This window comes from Tamandua tetradactyla, chromosome 5, assembly GCF_023851605.1.
Source record: "Tamandua tetradactyla isolate mTamTet1 chromosome 5, mTamTet1.pri, whole genome shotgun sequence".
In the NCBI taxonomy this organism is placed as follows: domain Eukaryota; kingdom Metazoa; phylum Chordata; class Mammalia; order Pilosa; family Myrmecophagidae; genus Tamandua; species Tamandua tetradactyla.
The window spans coordinates 81,295,886-81,319,843 of record NC_135331.1 but is presented as its reverse complement, the minus strand read 5'-3'; positions in this window follow the sequence as shown (position 1 = coordinate 81,319,843).

Below are 23,958 nucleotides of genomic sequence, written 5' to 3'. Positions count from 1 at the left end.
TTGTGCTGCTACAAAAAGAAACAAATTTGTGAGCCATGCAACGATGTGAATGAACATGTGGGACATTTGGCCAGAAACAAAAAAACCAGAAACAATGATAAGCCAGAAACAAAAAAACAACAATGATATGGTCACCTTTAGAAAATGCTTATAAGAAAACAGGGGCCTAGATTGTAAGCTTTTAGAGCAGACACATTAAGTCCGGAGTGGTGATTATTATTTGGAGAGGCTGTTTTATATATATAACCTGATATATAGAGATAAGAATGAAGCCAAACAGTTTGGGGTTCAAGTAATTCAGAACATAGGGGTAAGGAAGACAGTGTCTATATTTTAGAACCACAAATACTCTTTGAGACCAATGGATGAAAAGCTTATTTGATCTGGAACCGAAATTTTCTGTAGTGCATAATCTAATTCAACCTATCTGTATAGCTCATTTGAGCACTTGAAACACAGGGAGTGCAGAATAAGAAAGAGGTCCTTTAATCCTGTATAGATCATGGCAATGCCCGGATACATCCTAGAGCATATTAAGCAGATAATCAAAAAGTATTGGAAAAGTCCCCTGAGGGATGGGAGAAAAATATGCAACTATTAAACCTTACCATCAGGGAATCCCCTGATACTGTGTCAAACTTTAGGGACACCCAAATCAATAGGCCATGCCCTCAATCAGAGGCTTACTCTTGTGAAGTTTATGTAGGTAGTGGAGAAGCTTAGACTACCTATAGGCATGCCTAAGAGTTACTTCTGGAGGACCTCTGTTGTTGCTCAGATGTGGCCTCAGTCTCTCTGAGCCCAACTCTGCAAGCGAAATCATTGCCGTTCCTCCTACGTGGGACATGACATCCAGGGGTCAAAGTCTCCCTGGTGACATGGGAGATGACTCCCAGGGATGAATCTAGACCTGGCACCATGGGATCACCCATTCCATCCTAATCAAAAGGGGGAAAAGAAGTGTAACTAATAAAGTATCAGTGGCAGAGAGAGTTCAAATAGAGTCAAGAGGCTACTCTGGAGGTTGCTCTTACACAAACTTCAGTTAGACCTTGCTACCTATCAGAACCTGCCAACTCCCAACCAGGACCATTCCAGCCAATCCTAAAGAACATGTAGGGCAATATATAAGATTCCACAAAGTTTCCATGCAGTAGAGTAATTTTCCAGAAATATACAACCTCCAGATGAGTCCCTGGACCAGATGAGTCCTGAAACCTAGCCCAGCCTCCTCAGAACATCAGACAGTTCCATCTGCCTACCCCATATTAGTGATGGACCCTTCCATTATGAAAAATTTAGAATCACCGTAGCCCAAACACCCCTAAAGAGAGAGATGGAAAGATCAAAGATGTTGGTGGAATTATACAGAGAAGATACGATTTAACAAATTAATATGAATGCTGAATCATTAAACTTATATATCTTTTAGTCTCCATATTTTAGAGCAGCTACAAGTAAAAACCTAAAATTGTGAAATTGTAACACATATCAAACTATGTAATATGTTCTACAACTAATTGTGGTGCTATGCTTTGACATTTATAGCTTTTTGGTATATATGTTTTTTTCACAAAAAAAAGAAGGAAAAAAAGTCGATTATGATTTTAAAAAAATATTTAAGCCTTCTATATTCTGGAGCAGCTAGAAGGAAAAATATGGGAGGATCATATGTTAGCCCATAACAAACTCTGGGATCTGTCCTGTAACTACATGTTGAAGAGTGCTTTGAAAACTACTGTGTTTTGTTTCTTTGCTTTGTATATATAATATACTATATAATAAAGTAAGTTTAAAAAAATAAAGGAAAACACATACATGCACACACAAAGAAATTCCCTGTTTGTCTTATATAGTCTTCTTATTCAGGCTTACCTTTTAATAGTTAAAGAAAAATGACAATTTTATGCTAGAGGAAATATAAGTAGTATCTGCACATGATGGTCTAAGCATGGAATGTGATTCAGGGAGGTAAAAAAAAATCTTTCTGAGGAACAGACCATCTAATCAAGGCAAAAAATACAACCATAACAATAATGAGCATTTATTGACTTCTTAATATGTGCCTGTAGAAAGCTAACTGCTTTGTATGCATTTAATCCCTCATCTCCATAAAGTAGGTCTCGTTATTATCATTATTTCTAGAATAGAAACAAGGAAATGGAAGCCTGCAGGCTTCAGATAACTTGCTCAGTGTCACAGAGCTGGTCGATGGGTATCGCAGGTCTCGGGCCCACACAGTGCCTGGTGGCACACAGCTGGCCACATGCCATACCACTGCAATGCATCCCACCCCATGGACACACTGCATAACCATGTTTCAAGAAGCCCACTAGAAAGAAGCACTTAAATCACTAAATTGTGCAACACTGACATCGTTACTCTGGAAAAAAGCAAATTTTCCTTCCCAAGAATCATATTCCTGAAAAATGTGCTTTTAAAATTCATGAACAGACAATACTGCCTGCTATACTTAGGAAAAGCCCAAATGAAACAGATTTTAGTTTTGTCATTGTTGATTTTTTTCCTGCTATATTATCTCATTGGTAGAAATGCAGACATTTCTGTTTTACATGTTGGCACGCTCCATGCTAGACTCTGCAGATCCACAGATAAAACAGTGTCTGACCTCAAGGAATTCACTGTCTTGGGAGCCAGACAAGCTAAATAATTGCAATATAACGTTACTACTGCTGTTTGGAGGCACATACCAAGTACAATGGGTGCAAAGGAAGGGTGCCTAAAAATCTACAGGAGAGACAGGAAGATATTCCGAGTGATAGATTTACTATAAAAAAATGTATTTTTGTAGGTGATCACAGACAGGTTTCCTTTCAGACCTTACTTAAGTCAAGTTCCACATTATATCAACACAAAATAGCTCCGGTCCTAATATTTTCTTGCTGATCAACATTTTCTATCTAGTTTTAGAGTTAATAAGGGTTCTACTGTAATGCTCATGAGGATCTCATGTTTTCTGAGGCAATTTCATTTTCTCAGTCCTTTACAGAGGCCTGGAAGGGGAGGTTTCAGAGTAACATTACGCTGAAACAACTTGCGCGTTTCCAGACGGGAGTAACATTGCTTCCTCTTTGATAACGCCACATCAATAATGAAAATAATAATTTTTTGATTAGAGAAGTTGTAGGTTTGCAGAAAAGGCCTATAAAAATACAGTGTTCCCAGATATCCCTGTTGTTAATACTTTGCACCAGTGTGGCATCTTTGTTTCAACTGATGAAGGAATGCCAAGATTGTACTATTAACTATAGTACATGCTTTACTTAGGGGTATTTTCCCCTACTAACTACCCTATTATTAACACTCTGAATTAGTGTCATAAATTTGTTCTGTTTCATGAAAGATCATGCTTATACTTGTACTGTTACCCCTAGCCCATCATCCATGTAGGGCTCGCTGTGTTACACTGTCCCATGTTTTATCCTCCAACTTTCATTCTAGTAACATCCACAACCCAAAACTTCCCCTTTCAACCACATTCACACACACAATTCAGCGCTGTCAGTTACATTCGCAATAATGTGCCACCATCATCTCTATCCATTTCTAAACCTTTACAATCAGCCTAACTAGGAATTCTGCACAAATTTAGCATCAGCTCCTCATTCTCTACTCTAATGTGGACTGTGGCCAGCAATACATGCAGCATCTTGTTTGGAAGGCACAACGGCTTGACAATATCTTGGGAGGGGGGTTGGTCAGAGAGGAGGGTGTGCAGCAAAGTTCAGTTTCTCTCATGTAGTGTCAATGTTCAAAGAGGATTGCGTTTGCAGGGGCAGAGCCAGCAGCAGCGCGAAGGAGGCTGAGGGCCTGAGAGTGTTTCTGATGAGGGGCAGCCTGGGGAAGACTGGGGAAGGGGCCAGCAGCTGCCGGGAGGGGGCATGGCCCTGCAGCTTGAGGAGATCAGAGCCGTGCTCTGATCCCACAGAGGGCGGCAAGACCCAGCACCACAACCCCTCCATGAACCTGGGTCAGCTTAGGTGATGCCATGTAGGAGCAGAGTCTTCTTGCTGGCCCTGTGGCCAGTTCGATCACAAGGTGCATTCCCAGGGAAAGCAAACATGAAGCTGGGGCAGGGTGAGGGCAGAGGCTCCAGAGTCCAGTGCTCGTTAGGAGCAGCCTGAGAAGTAGGAACCAGGGACTCAGAAGAGAGTTCCATGATGCAGGCTGACCACACACAGAGGTACTGCTGTAATATTTCTCCAAAGTCCCATCTGATATTTCCACTTATCCCTCTTGTCCAGAATTTAAGCACATGGCACACCTGGCTTTAAGAAAGGATGCGAAATATGCTCTTTTATTCTAAGTGACAGTGTGCCCAGATAAAAGTTGGTGATCTGTTAAGGAAGAAAATGAGAATTGACATAGGGAGGCAATTAGCACTTTTCCCCACAATCCTCATATCCTCTATAAGAACATGAACTTTTTCTTTTTAAATTCTGACCCTGCCATTTACTAGTAGCATGACTAGGAACAAGTAATTAACCTACTTGAGTCTCAGTCTTAGCATCTGCAAAATGGGCACATCATTACTCAGCTCACAGGCTGGGGACTGTTAAATAAAATTAATATCCATATAATAGGCACTAAATACACGTTGATTTCACTGGTCATAAAGCTGTTTGCTGCTTTTCTCTTGATGATTCCTTCACCGTTTCCATGGTATCAATTTGATTCCTTGGTCAAGATTTACCCCATGGGCTCATCTGAGTAAAGTCACACCCATTTGGACAATGAGGGGATCTCATCCAGTGCAACTCATCCAAGTTCCTGCATCCTCAAGGAAGGAGGTTGTTAGAGTAATAAAACAGATTCTATGAATTCTTGGTATTTAATGATTATAGATTTCATGACAACTTTTGCAAAAGTTTACTAATTTGGGTGCAAACTGGTGTATTACCAAATGGTGCCTTAAAAACAATTATGTCCTCCTGAAAACAAAATGAAGAGTAGTCCATTAAGTAGTTAAATATTTCTGTGTCTTCCTTAAATGAAATCTCCAGTTTATGGAACTTAAACACTGCAATACTTGCTGCCTTACAAGTAAAATACCTGTGACATGTTTCTCCTGTCATATGACTGTCACCTGTTAAACTTCATTATAACCCTGGAATCATACTTTGGCTCCGTCTCTTATTTGCTAGCACAATGTGGAACTTAGATTAGATATAAACTCTGTTAAACTCAGGGGTTGAAAATGTTTCCTTCAAAAGTACAGTTCTTGATTGTCCTCCTGACCTTCTCTTTGCATTTTCTTTATCTTGGTAACCATAGAAACAACCTCCCATGGGGAGGTGAAGTTAGCCTAGATCCACTCTTTTCCTGGATGGAAGGCGGCAGTTACATGACTTCCTAGTCAGTGATGATTTGATAGAAGAGGGGAAAGACTGAATCTTGAATAGCAACTACTCTAGATTTTGAAGGAATTTGGGAGGAAGAGGGAGGTTGAAGGATTTATACCCCTGCACTCATCTCTGCTCTCACCATTAAATGTTGAGCCCATTCACTATGGATCCCTGATGCCCACCCCTTGCTTGGCTCTTGTCTCCACTTAGACTCATTTGGCCTTATCTACTTCTACTGAGCTGGCTGTCTCTGTCCTCTCCTAAGGTATGCAGTGATGGTGAGCTTTGGAATCACAAAGATCTCTCATTGGCTAGGTGTCCTGATCCCCAATTTCCTGCTCTGTAAAATGGTAATAAAACTACTTCTCAAGGTTGTTTTGAGGGTAATAAAAATTACTTCTGTATACATTTCCGGCATTTGATAGTGTATAAATGCTGACCATTCACTTTTCCTCTAAAATCTACTCAATGTGTGATCCATAGACTCAGCCACATGGGAAATACAGAATCTCAGGCCTGCAAAAACCTACTGAATCAGAATCACATTTAAAAAAAAAAATTGCTCTAGTAAAATACATACAACCTAAGATTTCCCCTTGTAGTCATATTCAAATATACAATTCAGTGCTGTTAATTATGTTCACAATGTTGTTACCATCACTACCATCCGTTGCCAAAAGTTTGCCATTAAACCAAAATGGAAACTTTGTACAATGCCAGCATTGATTTCCCCTTTCCTGTCCCCACTCCAGCCCCTGGTAACCTGTATTCCAGTTTCTTATTCTATGAATTTGCTTATTCTAACTATTATTAATATTATTAAATACGTGTGAAGTCATACAATATTCGTCCTTTTGCGTCTGGCTTATTTCATGTAACATGATGTCTTTAGGGTTCATCCGTGCTGTCACATATATCAGAACATTCCTTTCACAGCCGAATAATGTTCCATTGTATGTATATACCATATTTTGTTTATCTGTTCATTGGGTGATGGACACTTGGATTGCTTTCATCTTTTGGCAGCTGTGAATAGTGCTGCTATGATATCAGTGTGAAAATATCTGTTCAAGTGCCTGCTTTCACTTCTTTTGAGTATATAAATACAAGTGGGATTACTGGGTCATATGGTAATCTATACTTAATTTTTTAGGGAACTGTCAAACCTCTTCCGCAACAGCTATATCATTTTGCATTCCTGCAACAATGAACAAGTGTTCCTATTTCATGATATCTTCTCCAACACTTGTTATTTTTTTGTTTTGTTTTTAATAGGAGTTCTTCTCTGGGTGTGAAATGTATCTCCTTGCTCAATACCATTGACTATTACAGAATCTGCATTTTCACTATACCCCCAAGTTTTTCATATACGTGTTAAAGTCTGAGAAGCACTTCTCTAAAGCTAAGACTCCCTCTCTTTCTGTTCTTTCTCCAGTGGGAAAGGACTGCATGCCTACTCCATGCCAGGTGTTGGCTGCTTGGCTATCTGTTATCTCCCCTCTACCTGTGAAGAAATGGAGACTAAGGGAAATTAGCTCGCATGCCCAGCATCAGTAGGAAGTGGTGTGGGTAAGATTCAGACTCAGGCTTGTGGCCCCGAACTCTTTGCACTACTCTAAAAGCACCTGGATCTACTGCTTTTATTGCTAAAGAAAAAGGCAAAGATGGGGGAAAAAGAGTAGAAAATTAAAACAAAGTTAAAAAGATGGAGACCTGAAAAGTTAACCTTGGGTTTCAATGAAAGCAATAGAAAACCACTTCCTTGACAGCTGATTCCAGCTGCCCTCAATTGTTTTCCAGGTTCTTTGCCCTTTTGTGATATTGACATGCACTTTGGCACATAATAAATGATAATGGTTATTCCATAATAAAAAGCTGTTTCTTTTCTCAGCCTGCTTAGTGAAATAATGTACCAGCTGCTTATGGTATCTAACCCCATGTATTGTGTTGTTTTGTTCATTAGTTTTTTCAGGTGTGTTTTTTTTCTCAATTAGATTGTAAGACTATTTAGAGAAGACTGCCTCCTCTTTGGTCCTTTCCTCCCTCCCCGCTCCTCTCCTTCCTTTCCCTCCTTCTCTCCCTTCCTCCTTCTCTCCCTCCCTCCTTTCTATTCAGTTCTGCCATGACAAGGGGGAAAAAGACAAAGAGTATTTATATTTCTGAAATGGGGAATAAGATTTAACTTCAGATTATTTAATTTGGGTTTATTATTAAAGCTTCTACTGGTTTGGACACGGAATCCATGCCACTGGTCAATTTCACTTTAGATCAAGAGATGTATCTTGTATATTTTTTTTCATACTAATCATGATGCCTTAAATTTCTTGCCATGTTAAAAATGAACTCCCTATGTAGGAAATTGAAGAGACATGAAAACATTATGTTTGGGAACCCCATTACAATAGTGAGTTGAAAGTATGTAATGGAAACTTTAAAAATGAGCTGAAGTATTTGAGTTTCCAGTGTGGTTTAACTGATACCATGGATCAACATAAATCTAGCAATTCATCTAGGTTGAACATATATTACATTTCTGTAGAATGTTTATCAATATGCTAGTCATAAACTGATTTTTAATCTTTTGGAGGGCCCTTTCTTAGAGCACAGATATTTTACCTTTATAACATTCTTAAATAGATATCTTAAAATCCTCATGATCTTACAGTGAATTCAGATGTATTACAGAATCAAACAGTTAATAAACTATGAATTCACCTATTTTTCCTCTATTATTAATTTTACTCCACCCATTAAAGCTTAATCCAGCAGATAACATTCCGTAACCAGTCATAAATGGGGTGATAACTACTACCAACAGGCACTTTGTATTTTAACCTCTCCCCTCCACTTTTTCAAGGTTTTATAAGAGGAAATAGAATCTGATTTCATACTCTCTGGACAGCAGTGTGAATTTCAGTTCACCAGTTAGCTGGGCAGGAAATTTTGCATTTCTCTATTTTCCTGAAATGAACTGAAATCTGGCTCTGAGTCTGTCCAGTAAGGCAGGTGGAAACTCCGGCGCTGTCCTCGCCGGCTCAGCGGCGGCCGGGCACCCGGGCTGCGCTGGGTGGTAGGTCCACGGGCCTCGGGTGACCTGGTGAGGCGGGGTCCCGGCGGCCTGGGGGGGGGGTCTGCCTGCCCCTCTCCTCGCGTGTCCGTCCCCCAGCCCCCCATGTCCCCGCGGAACCGACCCGCCTCTGGTCCTGCCCTGTCTCCCAGAATCTGTCACAGAATCTTTCATGGCTTTCCTTTCTGGTTTTAGAAACACTTTTTTCTCTCCAAGACACCAGGATGGCGCCTTCTGTGGACTGGTTTTTCACCAGACTGGAAGAGGCTCTGGTTTCCTACATATATATTTCTGGCTCTGTAAAACTTCCAGAGGTAAGAAGTTACAAAGGACTTTGTTCCTTGCTTGAGGCCAGACGAGGAGAAAAATAGGAATATATATATTAGCATTAAATAAATCGCCCTAACGCAAATGTACCCCAGTCTCTCCGAGAGGTTTTCAGACTCAGGGTTCCATGAGGGCGGGTAGGGTGCGGCTGCTTCCCCTCCGGGGCCGCCTTGAAGGTCTTTCTCCCCTCGGCCGCGTCTAGGCGGGTCTTGGAGCGTTCCTGAGGAGCGCCCAGCAACTCATCTGAGCGCCAAGTCTGGAAACACCCCAGGAGAGTCCGAGGATCCACTGTGGGCACGGCGGGTACTCACGGCTGCGTGGCGAGGACAGCCCAACTCCAATTCCCCCCGGCCGTGGGCTTGTCAGGTGGACGCGGCCAGGGCGCAAGGCAGCCGGGGAGCTGGGGCTCGGAAGAGGCTGTCTCTAAGACCCGTGTGGTGGCGTGAAAGAGGGCGGCGAAGAGCCTCACCCAAGAGACCGCTTTGAGCGGGGTGGGACACTGAAGAGAGTGAGGACAGGACAGACGCGCACCGCCTTGGCTTCTGTCACCTCTGATGGCGCTTGTGGCCGGTCACTCAGAAACGGCGCGACTGCTAAGGACCGAAAGCCCTGTCTCAGCAAGAGGCCAGTGCTTCATCCAGCCAAAGAGGTCGCTCTGGGTACCTGGGTGGCGGGTGTGGTGGTGGTTTGGTGGCCGTGGGGATGGCTGTAATGGATTTGGTAATGATGAGGGCGTTACTGAAGGTGGAAGCTACACTGATCTTGGCAGTTACAGCAGTCAATCTGGACCATGAAGGGAGGGAGTCTTGTGGGGCGCACCAAAAGAGAGACCACACAATTCAAAAACTGCAAGCCAATATGGAGTCTTTATTAGCCGGCTGGCGACTTCCTCAGAAATCCTCAAGACGGAAGATTCAGAGAGCAGCCCCGTGGGGCTTGCAGGGTGGGCTTATAAAGGCTGAAACCGCAAGCTTATTCACAGAGGCAGAGAAGTGGCATTAGTTTCACAGACTCACATCCTGGTTTTGCAGCTGTAAGCAAGCAAGCTTATCTACAGAAGCAAAAAGTGCTATTAGCTTTTGCAAAAACAGGTTTGTGTGATTCCCACAGCCTGGCCCCATTACCAGGTGTTCTTCATGGGCCTGGGGGGTGGGGGTGATTTTCCGCTCAGCTGGGGTGGAGCTCCTGATCCCTTACATTCCCCACTGGTTTTTAGGAAAGAATCAAATCATTGTTTCTGGATCTTGTTCTTGTGTGGGGATGTGGTGATAGTGGGTTCTCAAGACCAGTAATTTTACTGCTTGTATTGTTTTTTTTAATATATGACGTCAGACAGTTTATTATACCGGGTCCAAATACTAAGCCTAACAATGTGAGAATTAGGGGTCCCATTATGGCGGTAAAGAGCATGGTTAGCCATGGGGACCAGGAAAACAAACTTTCAAACCGGTTGGTTTCAGTTTTTTGGTGTTCCTCCTGCTCTCTAACCTGCCATGGACTAGGGATAGACTATGACTTGGTGAGGGTTTTCCCCCACGACCCCCACCGGGGATGTCAGGAGGACCCAGAGGGGTTTCTGGAAAGTCTTATCTTGACTGGATCCTCGGTTCGCTGGATGGTCCATTTTCCGGGGAGCTGGTCCGGGGCAGCCTTCTTGAGCTGGGTGTGATGAATTCAGTGTTGCTTTCCCACAGCTTTTATTGCTGTCGGGCTTGTGAGGATCACTGGCAGGGGCCCGTCCACCAGGCCTCCAGGGTGGCTGGCTGAAGCCTTTTAATCCAGACTAGGTCTCCAGGCTGCACCTGAAATAGATCTTTGTTAGGGGCAGGATGTGTTGGTCCCCGATGGGCTGCCTTCACCAGTTCCCAAGTTTGCAGGGTGGTAGATTGCAGGGCCGGTAATGGTTTTAGAAGAGAATGGTTATTTAATTCAGCTATTTTCTCTTCCCCCAATTTAGGAATTAGTGGGGGTGGTCGCCCAAATATGATTTCATATGGGGTGATTCTCTTAACATAGGGAGTACATCTAGTCCTTAGGCGGGCAAATGGAGGGAGACTCACCCAATTTTCGCCAGTCTCAAGCTTTAGTTTATTCAGTTTCTTTTATTGTTTCATTTATTTTTTCAACTTGCCCTGAACTCTGTTGCCTATAAATACAATGTAATTTTCTTTTGATATTTAATATTTTTGCTAACAATTGGGTAATTTGGCCGGCTCATAGTCGGACCCCATTGCTGTTGGGAGGCCAAATCGGGGGACAATTTCGGAAACTAATTTTTTCACTACTATTTGTGCTGTCTCGGTTCTGGTAGGAAATGCCTCAGTTCATCCGGAGAAGGTGTCAATGAAAACCAGCAGGTGTTTGTATCCTTAAGGACCAGGTAATATTTCTGTGAAGTCTATTTCACACTGTTCTCCTGGGGCTTGTTCCCTCAGCCTGGTTTCTTGGGGCATTTCTTTCCCTTGGCCAGAATTTACCTGGGCACAGATGTGGCATCTGGATGATATTTGCCAGGCTTGTTGTGCAGTCGGGGAATGTAGTAATCTCTTTGTAAAAGTTCAGTTAGTTTCGTACTGCCCAGGTGTGTACTTTGGTGAACCTGGGCAACCAAATTGTGCCCCAGGTGCGCTGGCATCAGGATTCTCCCATCCAGGAGAATTTTCCAACCATCTGGATTTGTTCTAGTGCCCAGAGTTTCACCCAGTTTAATTTTTTTCCTGGTATAATTTGGAGGACTCGGCAGTACCCGTCTCGGTAAGACAGGAAGTATCTGCAGTGTCCCCACTGGTTTTTGGGCAACTTCTTTTGCCGTTTTATCAGCCAGGGCATTTCCTCTGGCAATTTGAGTTTCGGCAGTTTGATGTCCTTTGAAATGTCTAACGGCTGCCCTTTTCGACAACCAGATAGCCTCTAGCAAGGCGCGTATTTCTGGTATATTTTTTATTTCTTTTCCTCCCAATGTCAAAAGTCCCTGCTCCTGATATAGTGCCCCATGGACGTGTGCAGTTGTAAAGGCGTACCTGCTGTCCATGTAGATGTTGACAACCTTCCCCTTTCCATACCTTAGAGCCTGGGTCAGAGCTATCAGTTCGGCCTTTTGGGTCAAAGTCCCATGTCCTAGGGCCTGGGCCCAGATAACCCAGTCTGCAGTTACCACCGCTGCCCCTGCATACCTGATTCTTTCCGAGACGTAACTGCTCCCGTCTGTATATAATTCTTCATCAGGATCTGGCCAGGGGTTGTCGGTGAGGTCAGCCCTCAGGTTTGTGAGGGATTCCAGGACCTCGCGGCAATCGTGGATGGGCTCGGACGGGTCATCATCCGGGAGTAAGGTGGCGGGGTTAAGGGCTGTTTATTGCTTTTAGGAAGCGGATTCTTGGGGGATCTAGTAACAGTACTTGATACTGGGTTATCTAGGCATTTGAGAACCATCTCTCTGGCAGGCTTTTTAGTAATATTTCTACTGAATGTGGGGCCACTATTTGTAAGTCCTGCCCCAGAGTCAATTTGGATGCTTCTTTAACCAAAATAGCAGTGGCGGCAATGGCCCAGAGGCACTTTGGCCATCCAGCTGCTACACAGTCTAGCCTCTTAGACAGGTAGGCAACCGGCTTTTTCCATGGTCCTAATATTTGGGTTAGGACCCCTTTTGCTATTCCCCAGGCCTCAACAACATGTAGTTGAAAGGGTTTTGACAGGTCAGGCAAGGTTAAGGCAGGAGCGCTTACAGGCGCCTGTTTTAGCGTGTTAAAAGCCTTTTGCTCAGTTTCAATCCAGGTTAGAGTTTCCTTCCCACCCCCCTCCCACCCCCCTGTACTATTATACAAGGGCTTGGCTATTTCTGCAAATTCGGGAATCCAGAGTCGGCAATATCCAACTGCCCCCAGGAATTCCCGTACCTGCCTCTTTGTCTTTGGTTGGGGTATCCTTAAGATAGCTTCAACCCTACTTGAGGATAGTGTCCTCCTTCCTTCCTTTAGTTCGTATCCTAAGTATGTTGCCAAATTGGTGCAGAGTTGGGCTTTCTTAGCTGAGACCTGGTAACCTAACTGGGCTAGCTCCTACAGCAAATTTTCAGTTGCTTTTTTACAGTCTGACAGGTTATTAGCTGCCAGTAAGAGTTCATCCACGTATTGTAGAAGGGTTATTTTTGGATGTTTTTGTCTAAAGCTGGCCAAATCTTGACTTAAGCCTTCATCAGACAGTGTGGGGGAATTTTTAAAACCCTGTGGCAACAGTGTCCAGGTCAATTGTCCAGAGAACCCCTCTCTGGGTCAATCCATTCAAAAGCAAAAATGGGTTGACTTACCTCAGCCAGAGGAAGTGAGAAGAAGGCATCCTTTAAGTCCAGAACAGTATAAACCTGTTGGCTGGGAGATAACAGGCTCAGGAACGTATATGGGTTAGGGACAGTAGGGTGGATGGTTTCAACACTTTTGTTCACTTCCCGGAGGTCTTGTACTGGCCGATAATCCTCAGTCCGGGTTTTTGGACTGGGAGAAGGGGAGTGTTCCAGGCTGAATGGCAGGGACTAGAATGCCTGCCTCCTGGAGTCTTTTGCTATGGACTGCAATGCCTCTTTTAGCCTTTAAGCTTATTGGGTATTGTTGGACTCTGATTGGGGTGGTGGTGCTAGTCAGCTGAGCAACAATGGGGGGGCCTTTGGGCAGCTAATTCTGGTAGGTTAGTTTCTGCCCATACGCCTGGTATTTTTTCTTTAAATTCCTGCAGGTAAGTGCTTGGGGCCGGCAGTGCCACCTCCGCAGTAAGTAAATATTTTTCCGATAAGGGGCAAGTGAGGAGAATTGCCGAGGGATTTGTATTGAAGGAGAGCTCAGCCGAGTCGTTTCTGAAAGAGATGGTGGCCTGTAATTTTTGGAGAAGGTCCCTTCCCAAAAGGGGGTATGGACACTCTGGCATCACCAGGGATGAGTGGGTAACAGTTCCTTCCCCAAGGTCAGTGACCCTCGTCTTTGTCCACGGGTAGGACTTTGTCTTTCCCGTTGCTCCCTGTATGGGGATTTCCCCTTGGATATGGGCCCTTCTGCCTGCTGGAGGACAGAGAGGGTTGCCCCAGTATCCACAAGAAGTTTTATAGGCTTGCCCCCAATTTCTAAGGTGACCCTGGGCTCCTGGGGGCTCAACAGAATGGAGCCCTGGCCCCATCAATTTGCTTCCTCAACTAGAATGGGGGCCACCTTCAGCCCTTTAGGTCCTCTTTTAGGACATCCATTTTTCCAATGTCCATTTTCTTTGCAGAAGGCGCATTGGTTCGCACCTAGGCCAATTTCCTTCCTTGTTTTCCCCTCCTTTCCTTAGCAGACTTTTGTCTGCCTTTTTGATTCTCCTGTTCAGCTATTGCAGCTACCAAAACTCTGGCTATTTTCTTTATGTGCTTCCAGAGTCATCTCTGTTATTGAAGGTTTTCTGGGCAATCTCTATTAACTCGGACAGCACCTTTCCCTTAAATCCTTCTAATTTCTGTAATTTTCTCCTTATATCTGGGGCTGACTGGGTGACAAATGCTATATTTACAGCTTGCCTTTTTTCAGGCACCTCTGGATCTATAGGGGTATAGAAGCAGTATGCCTCCAGGAGGCGTTCAAGGAAAGCGGCCAGGGATTCGTCTGGCTTCTGTATGGTTTCGCTTACCTGAGATAAGTTGGTCGGCTTCCTGGCCGCCGCTTGTATCCCCCGGAGCAGAGTCTGGTGATACTGATGGAGAGCCTCCTTACCTCTAGCAGTGTTGGGGTCCCATCTGGGATGGGTGCAAGGGAACACAGCCTCTAATCGGGTTGGCTCAGTAGTAGGCCATCCATCAGGTCCAAGAATTAACTTCTTTGCCTCTCACCTGACTATCTCGTTCCTCGGAGGTGAAGAGGGCCTGGAGGAGTTGTTGGCAGTCATCCCAGGTGGGCTGGTGGGTAAAAAAGACAGTCTCCAAGAGGGAGATGAGTCCTTGAGGTTTTTCAGAGAAAGAGGGGTTCTGATTTTTCCAGTTATATAGATCACTGGAGGAAAAGGGGACATAGACCATGAAAGCTGGGCGGGCATCCCCTGGGGCAGGGCCAGCCTGTCTCAAGGGTAAAATTGGGGCCCCGGAATAATCCAGTGACTGCACCAGAAGAGGGGTGGTAAGCAGAGCCCCTTCTGGTATGGAGGTTGCTGAATGTCACCTCCCAGCTATCAGAGGGGCTGATTGTCACCCCTCAGCCGCTTTTCCCCTCTGGTCTCAGAGGGGGAGGAGGGGCTATCGGGTATGAGGGAGAGTCCATTAAAAGCGGATCCTCCCGTGGTCCTGGCAATACTGGAACCCTGTTAACTTTTTCTTTTTGAGTGTTCTTCAGTATGAGGGCCATTTTGGCTTTGGGGGGGGTCTTCCTTTTTTGGACTCCAGGCAAGACCGTAACCCCTTGGAATTTTCTGTTAAAATTTCAATCCAAATTAGTATATAGGGGAGCTGGTCAGAGTGGCCTGCATTACCAAAAATTGTCCTTTGGACTTTATAAGCTATAGATAGGCCTGTGGCTCCCTCAGGAGGCCACCCAGAACCAAAAGTTGGTGCCTCCCGTGAGCAGAATTTCTCCAGGTTGACGGCGTTGACAGGGCTCCATAGTTTCCGGCCTTTCCGCTGAAATTCCTGAAAATTTTTCAAAAAACATTGAAAGGGAGTGTAGACAGATGAACTTGACTGACCCATGGCAATTATGACAAGAACGACACAGAATGCGATGAGACCAACAGTTGAGAGAAGGGACAGACTAAACCAAGACACATAAAGCCTTATTCTTAATTGATTCCTAACCAGAAGCCCCGGGCAACATCTTGCTCCGGGACCTGACCTTGGAAGGAATGCTGCATCCAGCCTTCCAGAGGTCCCCGACTGGATCCAGTAACAGACCTTTACTCACCGGTGAGGTTTTCGGAACCAGGCGACTCCACCGGATATCTGATTTTGTATAATTTCGGAGGGTCCTGAAGGACCAGCCCGATCTCTGGTCCTTGCCTGGGGCAGAGGAACGTCTCTCTGAGGCCTTCCCCTAGGCTTGACCTCGGCTCCGGGGGTGATCCCCAGGACCTGTGGTCACCAGATGTCCCGTTAGGGATAATCTCACTGGGGCCTCCAGAATGTTGTGGGGCACACCGAAAGAGAGACCACAAATTCCAAAACTGCAAGCCAGTATGGAGTCTTTATTAGCCAGCTGGTGACTGCCTCAGAAATCCTCAAGAAGGAAGATTCAGAGAGCAGCCCCCTGGGGCTTGCAGGGTGGGCTTATAAAGGCTGAAACCGCAAGCTTATTCACAGAGGCAGAGAAGTGGCATTAGTTTCACAGACCCACATCCTGATTTTGCAGCTGTAAGCAAGCAAGCAAGCTTGTCTATAGAAGCAAAAAGTGCTATTAGCTTTTGCAAAAACAGGTTTGTGTGATTCCCACATCCTGGCCCTATTACCAGGTGTTCTTCATGGGCCTGGGGGGATTTTCCACTCGGATGGGATCGAGCTCCTGATCCCTTACAGGATGTTTGGAGGGGAGCTCTGGCCCCTAAGGTGGTAGAGGCAGGTACTCTGCCAAACCACAAGGTCAACGTGACTGAGGCGGAGCAAGCAGCAGCAGCGACGGCAGTGACAGCGCTGGTGACTGCCAGGAGAGGAGAGCCAGAGGACTGACTGCGAAGCCGCGGGTTATGGCAGATTTGTGAGCTCAGCCAAGTGCAGGGGTGGCAGGGCCTCGCTGCACAAGAAGTCATGATTCAGACAATAGTCGCAGCACAAAAACAGGTGCACTGTACTTGTGGCTAACAGCATAGCAGGTTACTTTAGTTTCTGTCCTCTGGAAAGTGAAAAGCATTCCACAAAAGGTTTTAATTCTGATTTTTTTTTTGCACCCATGCTGCTGATTGCTAAGTGTGATAGTCTGATCATGACGCTGAATGAAGGTGTCTTTTTAGAAATGTGTTATGTAAAGTTAGTCTTCTCTGAAGCCATCTTGATAACTGCCCAACAGTGTGAAGTTACAATTCCTTCAGGATGACCCCAGGTTCCATTAAAAATTTTTACAATTTTCTGGGACTGCCTGTGGATAGAGAAGACTTATGTCTTCAGAAACCTTGCTGTGGTTGAATTGACAGTTACTATGTTGTGACCTGGAGTTCATCAGTAAAAAGGATCACCCAAACAAACTAAAGAATTTTACTTGGTTATAAACATGATTTTTGGCACATTTTATGTAATATATCTGAATTGAATAATGGTACCAGATATGCTTCATTTTGTATCATATATAATCGTATATACTTTGATATCCTCTTTAAAAAAGTACAATCATGGTTGATTAAAGCTAATCCATACTTCACTATAAACTGCATTAAAGATATATGTGTGACACCTATTAATGACTGTGCACGCAAGATCATCCTGATACACAGTCTTTCCTGCAACTGGAAGAAGATGAAGCTGGGTTTGAGGCCTGACCGCTCCCTCCATCTGCTGACCCTTTTACCTCTGAGTTTCACGCTGACCTTGTCTCACTCTAGGATGTCGCTGTGTTATAACCGGGTGCATCCGCATTACTTCTCCGCGCTGACATTGGGTGTGAGGGCGGTAGCTCGCGTCCGCTCTCAGGAAGCTGTTGTGTCCAGCAGTCCCAGAACCCCGGTGATCTGGGGACGCTTACTGATGTGCAGACCTTTCTCTCCCTCTAATCTGAGCATTCCTTGTCCTCTACTTTCCTTGTGGCATTTTCTGTCTTCCTGCAACTCATCGGGAGTCTTTTAAACTTCAAATGTTAGGATAAAAGGCATTCTTTACGTGGGGTCTGAGGGATAAACAGATTCCTGGAGCATTTCTTTTGTAGCATCATTAAACATTTGTCCTGCTGTGTTTCATCCGTGCTGGGATAACACTTTCAGTTGCACTCACAGGAAATTATTTTCTTAATTTTTAGACTAGAATTATAAAAATAAAAGAATTGTCTTATGTGTCAGTGCTTATATGCTTTTAATTATATTTTTTGTGACGAAACACCTCTGTGTCTTCCTTTTGCTAATTTTAATTTCTTATCAAAATAGTATGTGAGCCTACTTTATGGAGTCAAACACTGTTTTCTGCTATAAATTATTTATGGCAGTTTGACTTCATAAACAATCATTTTCTAGCAGTTTCTTCTGGCACTGATTTCTACATCTCTAAATAAAATATTATCATTTAACTTTCCAATTGACAAAGTTCTGTGAAAAATGAAGGTTAAACTTGTCCCCCCACCCAGCACCACCATCTCCCCTTTCTCCTGCTGTATTAAAACAGTTACATAATAATTTTGGTTAAATTAGATGTAAGCCTGTGTTATTATGATCATGCGACTGTGACAGGCTGTGGAATTGGAAGTTTTGCCTGAGGCACCAAACTATGGCTGTGAAACGATGATACTAGCCATCAGACTGAGAAGAACTGTTCAAAGTATATATTTGAGAACTGCTTTCATGATTCAGATAACCCCTTACCCTCATATTACCCAAAGGAAAATATGGAGTGGAGATTGAGAAAGGATTGTGGAAGAGAATTTCTTTGGAGAAGCTCTGCTGCCTCCTAAGTGTTAAGGACTGAGGAGATTGATCACCCATCTCCTCAGCACAAGTCTCAGATGAGATGCCTTAATAGGACCATTTGGAGGGCTTGATATGTGTCTGTGAACTGTTGGGGATAAAAGAGTCTATGTGACTTACACTTGTGGTGGATTAGTTTCTTTATGGGAGTGGAGAAATAGCATCTCTGGGCTGCAACTGGCCTGCCTCCCCAGAGTTCACCCTGCAAAGAATGTTTCTCCTGAACCAGAAATGCACTGTGCAAGAGACGGAAATGGGGTTTACCTTAGATTCTGTGCAAAAGAGCTGTCCACATAGGCAATGAGACCTAAGGAGACAGAAACTGGAGACGAACTATCAGGCTCTTGGTGCTATAAAGTGACCAACCAGGAAGATATACATCACTCAGCTCAAAGAAACTCTGTAGAAGGTCCCCATGAGGGAAACTCTCCAAAGAAGCCATGAAGGCACTTTGCAGAAAAGAGCACCCCACAAAAAATGGCCAGGAGGCTTGGGGAGTGTGAAGTCAGCCTATAGTGGAGCCAGTCAAGTGAGAACTTCCCTGCCTTTCGTTTATATCTTCTCTCCTCTCTCCTCCCACCTCAGGGAAGTTGAAGCATCTAGGGAGTGGGGCTAGAAGCTGAGTAAGAAAACAGAGATGCAGACCACACTGACTTTTCCAAGGTGTCCCACTTGCAGAAACCCTGGCTGGGGGAGGTCAGCAGGAGTTCCCTCTTCAAAAAGGTGTGTTAATATAAGCCTGGAATTCTAAATTCTGAATTAAGATTGTGGGTACTTTCTCTGGATTTAACACCTCATTTTAGTAGCATATATCTTTCAATAGTTTCCTGTGGAAGAATTTATGTAGATAAAGCTTTTGAGTTACATACATAAAGTGACTATTTAATCTCATACTTAATATTTGACTGGCTATGGAATCTTGGGTTGTAAATAACTGTCTTGGAAATGTGAAGACTTTATTCCATTGTCTTCTACTTCCAATGTTGCTGGTGAGAAGTCAAGTGTCATTCTAATCTTTGCTTTATTGTATGTGACATTTTATTTTCTCTCTGGAAGTTTTAAGGATCTTTCTGTTTCATAAAGGTCTCAGTAATTTCACATTGATGTCCTTTGATGTGAGTCTTTTCCATTCATTTTGCTGAAAATTCAGAGAGCTCTTTCAATCTAGAAACACAAGGTCTTTTGAAAAATAACATTTTTATCAATGTTATTTTATCAATTTTATCAATATTTATCTGTTAACAACATTCTTCCCTCTCCTCATTTTTACTGGTCTGTCTCACAATAGGTGCTAGATTTGTCCTCTAAGTTTCTAATCTTACCCCACCCCCCCACCTCCATTCTTTACCTCTTTGCCATCTATTCTAATATGGGAGATTCCCTCGACTTTATCTTTAAACATGTATTGAATTCTTTCTTATTCTCTTGCCTTATGCAATGAGAATTTATTGTTTCATGGTTTGGGTGGCCAGAAAGCTTGGTTCCTCTTTGGTCCCTGGTTTCCCTGTGCTGGTATGCCCCAGTGCTTGGGGTTACTGGGCTTGAATCCCTGCCTCATATCACATGGTGATGTCCTCTTTTTTTTCAACATCAACTGAATTTTTAATTACTGCTAACATTTTTAATTTCCAAGTAATCTTTTGTGTTAGTTATCTATTTGCTGCCTAACAGACTACCCCAAAATGCAGCATCTTGAAAGTACAAAGTATTTCTTATCTCACAGTTTCTGTGGGTCAGGAATTTAGGAGAAGCTTAGCTGGGTGGTTTGACTAGGGCCTTCTATGAAATTGCAGCCAAGTCATCACTCAGGATTCTAGTCCCCTGAAGGCTTGGCTGGGGCTGACGGATGCAACCTGATGACTGCTGGCCATGCACATTCTTTGCTGTATGGACATCTCCAAAAAGCCACTTCAGTGTCCTCACAACACGGCTGCTGCTTCCCAGAGAAAAGTGATCTGAGAAAGAGCGGGCAGAAGCCAAATGTCTTTTATATCCTAGTTGCATAAGAGACATGACATTGTTTCTACATATTGTATTGATCAAACAGATGGTAAAGAATATCAAACCCCCCTACCATCAGCTGCAAAGACAGCAGGGACTTGGTTCAAGTCAATGCTGACTCACTACTGGGTTATGCCGAACTCCACAAGCTAAGAGCCATCCTCTGAAGATTTCTTTCAGGTGCCTGTTCCAAGTTTGGCGGCCCTGGACACCCATACTTCTGACCAAATTTGTGGGGGTTCCATCATCTCCTTGGGTTTGATAATTCTCTAGAACCATTCACAGAGCTTACTGAAAGTGCTATACTTAAGATTATAGTTTTATCATAGTAAAAGGATAAAAATAAGCAGCTGAAAGAAGAGACACCTAGGCGGAAGTGTGGGCGGATCTCCAACATGAGCTCCCATGTCCTCTTCATGGGGAGTCTCTTGGCACAGCAGCAATACACCTTCTCAGTCATGCAGTCTCATCGTCACCTCAAGTATCCTTGTTTACAGGGGGTCTCGTTTTGTGGTCAAGATTGACAGAATCCCTGTCCACGTGGTTGAATTCAGTCTTCCCTCCCAGAGGTCAGGGAGGGGAGCTGAGATGATGTGGCCTGAAGGCCCAATGCCCCAATGCCTGGTTGGTCTCCTGAAGTAGCAGGCGTGGTTGTCCTTGTGCCATCAAGCAATACCCTGGGCCCACGAGAAGGGCCAGCAGGCACTCCAACTACTGCAGATTCCAGACATTTAGAGGGTGCTTCCCCAGGACTGAGCACAAAGACCAGCCACAGTTTTCATTATCCACACTGACCAACCCTGCAACAATGTAGGAGGAAACTACATCAAATTGCCAATAACAATATTGGAAGCTGGCTACTGCACCTTTCTTGTTCTCTGAGTGTTCCTTCTTTTACATATATTTTTTGTTTCATGGACTAAATATTTTATTGTTTTTCTCTGAAAGTATTAATCATAGTCATTTTGAAATGTGTTCATACACTTTTTTCTTTATTTGAGAATTTGTAAGTTTACAGGACAATCAAGCATAAAATATAGGATTCCCATATACCATCTGTTTTAGTTTGCAAGTTGATGGATTGCAATACACCAGAAATGGAACAGCTTTTAAAAAGGGAATTTATTAAGTTGCATGTTTACAAGTTCTAAGCCTATAAAAATGTCAAAACTAAGGCATCCGGGTAAAGATAGCTTCATTCAAGAAAGGCTGATGGGTCAGAACACCTCTGTCAGCTGGGAAGGCACGTGGCTGACATCTGCTGTTACTTCTGGGCTCCACTGCTTTCAGTCTCTGTTCCTGTGGGGGTTTCTCACTTTGCTTCTCCAGGGCTGGCTTTCATCTCTTAGCTTCTGTCATGGTCAGGTTCACATGTCAACTTGGCCAAGTGGTGGTACCTGTTTGTCTGGTTGGCAAGTGCTGGCCTGTCTGTTGCAATGAGAACATTTCATAGAATTAAATCATGATCATGTCAGCTGCATCCACAGCTGATTCCATTTGTAATCACCCAAGGGGCATGTCTTCTGCAATAAGTGATGCTTAATCTAATCACTGGAAGCCTTTTAAGGGGGATTCAGAAGAGACAGGCTCTCTTCCTGCCTTGGCTGGTGAGCCTCTCCTGTGGAGCTCATCCAGACCCTGCATCGGAATCGTCAGCTTCACAGCCAGCCCTGTGGATTTTGGACTCTGCATTCCCATGGTTACTTGAGACACTTTTATAAATTTTATATTTGTGAGTGTTCCTGTTGATTCTGTTTCTCTAGAGAGCCCTAACTAATACAGCTTCCCTTGGCTCTCTCTAGGTTCTGGCTTACTTAGCATCTCATGGTGATGTCTGGTGGGCTCCAAACCTCTCCAAGCATCTGTGTCTCTGTTCTCCAAAGTGTTGGCATCTGTGTCAACTCTTGTCTGAAGTTTCTGCCAGCTTTGGCGCTTCAAAATATTTCCCATTTAAAGACTCTAGTAAACCAATCAAGACCCACCTGAAATAGGAAGTGTCACGTCTCCATCTAATCAAAAAGTTACACCCACAATTGGGTGTATCACATCTTTGTGGAGATAATCTAATCAAAAGTTTCCATCCTACAGTATTAAATCAGGACTAAAAGAGACACCTGCTCCCATAAGATTGGATCAGGATTAAAACATGGATTTTCTGGGGTTCATACTATTTTCAAACCAGCACACCATCCTATTATTAACACCTTGAATTGGTGTAGAATATTTGTTACAACTGATGATATTACATTTTTATAATAGCACTGTTTACTACGGTCCATGGTTTTACACTATGTAGTTTAGTTCCATGGATTTTTCTGGTTAAACTTTAATTTTATTACCATATATATACTATGCCAGTCGGAATCTGTGGTGGACCCCAGAAAAGCCATGCCCTTAAATCCTCATTCAATATTGCTGGGTGGGAGCATTTTGACTGTTTCCATAAAGATGTGACCCACCCAATTGTGGGTGGTAACGTTTGATTAGATGATTCCCACAGAGGTGTGTCTCCACCCACTGAAGGCGGAGTTGCTTACTGGAATCCTTTAAAAGAGGAAACATTTTGGAGAGAGTCCCTTTTTTTGGTAGAGCCATGAGAAAGCCAGCAGATGCCACCATGTTTGCCATGTGCTCTTCCAGCTGAGAGAGAAACGTTGAATGTCCTCAGCCTTCTTGAACCGAGGTATCTTTCCCTGGATGCCTTAAATTGGACATTTCTATAGACTTGTTTTAATTGGGACATTTTCTCAGCCTTAGAACTGTAAACTAACAGCTTATTAAATTCCCCTTTTTAAAAGCCATCGTTTCTGGTATATCACATTCCAGCAGCTAGCAAACTAGAACATATACTCTGACAGTTCCCCTTTTAATCCCATTCAGATATATATATTTCAGTGCTGTTAATTATGCTTATATTGTAAGCCTTAACTTCCCATCCCCTACTCCACCCTGCTCCCTAGTAACCTGTAGTCTAGATTCTGACTCTATGAGTTTGCTTATACTAATTATTTCAAATCAAAGGATCATACAATATTTGTCCAAAAGGACAGGATAGGGGGCCAAGATGGCGGCTTAGTAAGGTACGTGCGTCTTAGTTCCTCCTCCAAAGCAACTACTAGGTGAACTGAAATAGTGCAGAACAGCTCCCGGGGCCACGGCAGGGAATGGACACACAGCGTACCCCAGTCTGGACTGGCTAGTCTGACTGCGAGACTCGGCTGCGGTGAGATCCCCGAGCGGTGCGCGATTTCCCAAGCAGCAGCAGCTGTGGCGGCCGGAGCTCCTCCCTCCCTCCTTCCCGGGCTGGCTGAGAGTCTCAGAGAGGCAAGTTTCCCAAGCGGAGGCGGCCGGCGCCCCTCTTTTGCGGGTGGCTTCCTGGTCCGGCTACGAGTCTCAGATCAGAGGGCTACCCAAGCCGTGGTGGCCCTCCCCCGCGGGCAGCTTCCTGGTCAAGTGGCAAATTCCCCGGGCCCGCTGCAGCCAGCAAACAGCCACAGGGTCCCCTCAAGCCGCGGCGGCTGACGCCCCCACCACGTGTGGCCCCCCAAACCAACGGAGAAAATTGGATCGGAAATCCCCAGGCCGCGGAGATCG